Source organism: Phalaenopsis equestris, unplaced genomic scaffold (assembly GCF_001263595.1).
Source record: "Phalaenopsis equestris unplaced genomic scaffold, ASM126359v1 Scaffold001170, whole genome shotgun sequence".
Taxonomy (NCBI): Eukaryota; Viridiplantae; Streptophyta; class Magnoliopsida; order Asparagales; family Orchidaceae; genus Phalaenopsis; species Phalaenopsis equestris.
In genome coordinates, this window is record NW_018165609.1 from 119758 (window position 1) to 124285 (window position 4528).

Genomic DNA, 4528 nt, shown 5'->3' on the forward strand with positions numbered 1-4528 from the left:
CGGCGGTTATGCCCAATCAAGCTTTGGATAAGGCCAAATTTTGAAGGGATGCTTAGGTAACTTTTGGGAAAGCTCATCCATAACTTTAAAAGAACATTTTGGCCGAAAATTAAGAGACCCTGGATGCCCTAGAGGTCTTAGAGGGGATGCTTAGGCAACTCTTAGGAAAGCTCATCCACAACTCTAAAAGAACATTTTGGCCATAAATTGAGAGATTCTAGAGGCGTTGGAGGTTAGAGAGGTTCTATTAGTGTATAGAATTTCCAATAGAGTGTAACAATTGTGAGGAATTCTTCGAGAGATTGTAAGAGTGGAGGGAAAGTGAGAAATTTCTTGCTTCTTGCTGCTCAAAGAGGAATTCTATGTGCTGTAAAGAAAGGAAGAGATTCAAAGGAACTTTGAGGAGTGTTCTTGGGGAGAAATTAGAGATAAGTTATTTACTTATTGTAGTTTGCATGACTTTGATTTTATATGAATTCCGAGTTTTGTTGTGTTTTCCCCATGAGATCTGAGTAATTTTCTCTGTCTTTCTCCTTGTCTCGAGATTTGTAAAATGGTGATTTGAATTGGTGAAGCCATGATATGTTTAAGAAATTATGATGATCTTTTCACTTTGATCTTAATTTACTTTCAAACTGTCTAATTGATTTGTTAAAATATGTTGAGTTTTACAACGAAAGTGAAGATTACATCCAAGATTTAGGGAGGTCAAAGCTCTTGAAAGTTGGGTGCAAATAAATAGGGAAATATTATTCTCGGGAGTAGAATTGGAGATTTTAGAGTGACTACCTAAAATCCCCAATTCGGTCCTATTGTTTGGGTGTTGAAGTGTAGATGTTAGCCCTTAGGAGAGGGGAACATGGGAGCTCTGAAGTGAGAGCTGGTATCCTCCCAGCCTAGCCGTAGATTCAGCAAACAAGCATAGGATTAGTCAATATTCTTTATGCCTGGACCAAAGGGTAAAGAATAGGTATGCTCCTATTTGGCATAATATAAATTGAACTAATTCATTTTATCCATTCACTATAATTTCTTAACAAGGAGAAGGATGCTTCTTATATATTGAATATCACAATTAAACCCTACTTTATATCATTAGTTATTTATTAGTTATTAAAATTATCTATTTATTTCAATTTCCTATTAGTGACAGATAAGCAAATTGAACGTTGTTGTTGTGATTAAAGTATTGCTTTTCTAAGGTCTTAGTCCGTAATTCTAAACTACTCCTTGTGGGATCGATATCTAGGACTCCATTAGAGCCCTATATTACTTGAGAGATACGTATACTTGCATTGACAAATTTGACTTTAACATTATTGAATATTATATTTATACATCTTAATCAAATTAGACACATCTATATAGTCGCGATCAAGTCTTTTGACGTCGTTGCTGGAAATTAAATCTTCTAGTAGCGTCATCAAATTCTTGTATTTGTCGATTTACAAAAAGTCGGTCACTTGTTTTGTTGTCATTTGCATGCCTATATTTTTGGATTGCTTTTCATTATTTTTTTATGTACACTGGGATTTAAGGACCCTAATATTATAAATTTCCTACTTAAGAAATCCTAATCAAATATTCAAGATAAATTAAAATTAATGATTAAAATATTCAAGATTTTCAAAATTTGTTTTTTGTTTCCTGCATGACCTTTGGGCCAATTTTAAAATGAGTTACATAGCATCAAAATAACTGAAGTCATATTATTATGGCCTTCACAATAATTAAGAGCCACTCTAGATAACTGCATTCATATTTGCATGTCCCAAGGAGGAGCCCCCGTTCTTTTTCAATCTTACTGAGCATACCTTTTTTCTATATATGAGGTTGTCTAGTGTGCCTAGGTTGTTAGGAGGTTCCCCGCCCCAGATGTGGTGTAAGTCCCTTTGCTTGGAGTGTTTCCAGCTTTTATAGTTGAACCTCCACCTCTCTTTCTTTTCGGAGGCATCCTTGCCACTTCAGCAGGTGTAAAACTCACCTCTTGGAGCTCTAGCTTATAGTCATATGATAGATTTTTCTTCCTTTGACCTTAGGGATATCAAGGTCCACATGTAAGATGCAATTCACAGGTTGCGGACCGGGGATCTCAGGACGTGTTGGGTCGACTACCTTCACGACCAGGTAGACTTGGGGTTTTAGTGGCTTAGAATAACGGGTCCGTAGTATCCTAAACTGGTGACCTCTATCATCTAAAGATTACTCCACCCCTCTTTTAGCTACCACTCTAGTTCTTTCACTCCTGTTGACTTTGTTGGTATCATTTTAATGGTTTGATGCTGATGAACTGTCACCCGATTGGGATATGATGATTTGTTCTTTGCTCTTATGGCCCGAACGTACTTTGACATATGGGGGTACCACCGTCGAGATGATTATTGGTTATTTCATGGGGCATCATTTGCAGATAAGTCGCTACCTACTTGGGATTTGAGAGACTCGTTCTCTGCCCAATGACTTAGTCAGAAATTTGAAGCTTATGGGTGCTCACACACAAAATAACCTCCCTTTGATATCCTATTTTCCCAAGTCTATGATAATACGAGCGAAACACCTTTTATCAAGAGTATTCTTAGGAATTCCTCAAGATGTAATTAATCAAGTGGGACACGTCCCCATGGGAGTGCTCTTGACCCCAGAATAGGTATCTACCTGAATCTCTGGTTATGGGTAGCCTACGTAGGTATTCTTTCATAGATATTGGTCCAAGGTGCCTCCACCTGACCTTGTTTGGGCATACATACTTGACATATCCTTGCGATATTTATCGCATAGGTTATCCACGTTTTGTTTTTTCTCGTCTGTCATCTTTGTCGTATGTCTATCTTTTCTGATTCCTCTCTTCTCTGGGTTATTCATATGACCCAGAAGATAGATTTATTTTGAGAAGGGAAGTATACTACTATCGACAGGCTGGCAGCTCCTTCAAAAATAAAAGAGAGAAAAAATAAAGTGAAAACAACATTGTAGTATGATTGTAGTCTTATCAGTATGTACTTATGTGATGGGGACTCATGGACCACAATAAAGTCATTTGTATCCTCTGTACTTCAAATATCTACAAGTTCTTTGATCAAGAGAAAAAATTTTCAAACATTGAATAAAGGTTGTTAAATAAGCCAATTTTGTCTAACTGATTTCATTGCAGATCCACTCAACCCAGTAAAGTGCCATGTAAACTAGGACCCACACAGTATAAATAAGAGAAGGAGATTGTCTGGTTTTCATTAATTCACGATGTACAATATAGCTATTTCAGATCCTATGATCAAACATTCTACATTTATTTTAATTATGAAGCATGTATTCAATTCCACATTCTATTAATATCCATATGTAGGGTTACCAAGCTAAATAAAATCAACAATTGCTTGTGTTACATCACGCTCTACCATATTCTAGCCACTGAAGGACTTACTAAAGTAAAGGTGACCTGATCAATCTTCAAGGTTTACTAAACAGTGCTCCGAAAGAGAAAAACACATGTTTATTGAAAAAGTGGATTTTCAAACTAAGAAAACATAAATAGATAGGAGTAATAGAAGGTTCCTCTGTGAGATTGAAGTCAAGTGTCCATTTTAGAACTCTAAAATTAGCATTTTCATTAAAAATAACCTTCTTGGAGCATATAAGTGCATAGTCCTCATCTTTTTCCAATTTAAACCATCAAATAACCCCACATTCCAACCCCACTTCAGCTTCAAATCAGAGAACTTCCTTATGGTCTCCATTTTGGGTTGAGCATAAATGAATTTACTAACCAATGTGTAAGGAAGTGTTGCCACAAGCGATAAAGTGTCTTCCTCATAGAAGAAAATGGTGGGGGTTTTTACCCTGTAGCCATCATAGATCTCAAAAGATTTATAGCTAAATGGTCAAATACAATATTCAAATAATAATATAGTACATTTATCTAACAAAATTCTTCGAAAAATTATTTTGTAGTTCAAATTTTGTTAGCTTCATACAACACTAGAGACCCCCTTCTTCTCTAATCACATCATTGAAGCAAATTTATTATGGAAAGTTGTTCTTAGTTTAATTCTTTCAAGCAAGTTTCTAAACACATATTTTCATTTATTCAATTTTTTTAATTGAATAAAATTCTTCATGGATTATGTATGATTATTGCTAGAATTCACTAAAATTAATTGTGATTAAAAACTAAATAATATTTTTCTTTGAAGCAATAGTGATTTCATAAAATCCTATGATCATTATGAGCTTGAAAAGTTTGTAACTATTTTTTAGTGCATTGCTGGTGATCTATTTGATGATAATGTCAAATAACCTTCATTTTTAAAGTGTGTTGTATACTAGATTTTGAAAGTCTTTTTATCATCGAATTTTGTATCTTCCAATTTTTTTCAATCATTTGACTTTGTTTTTACTTTTGTTGTTACATTTGTAACATAGTGGTGTTGGTATGTATCTTGTTGTAAATGTATGTTGGTTGCAATTTATTTTTCATAGTGATGTCTTAGTTCTTGAAATTTTGTATTTGCATTATTATATCAAAATGTTA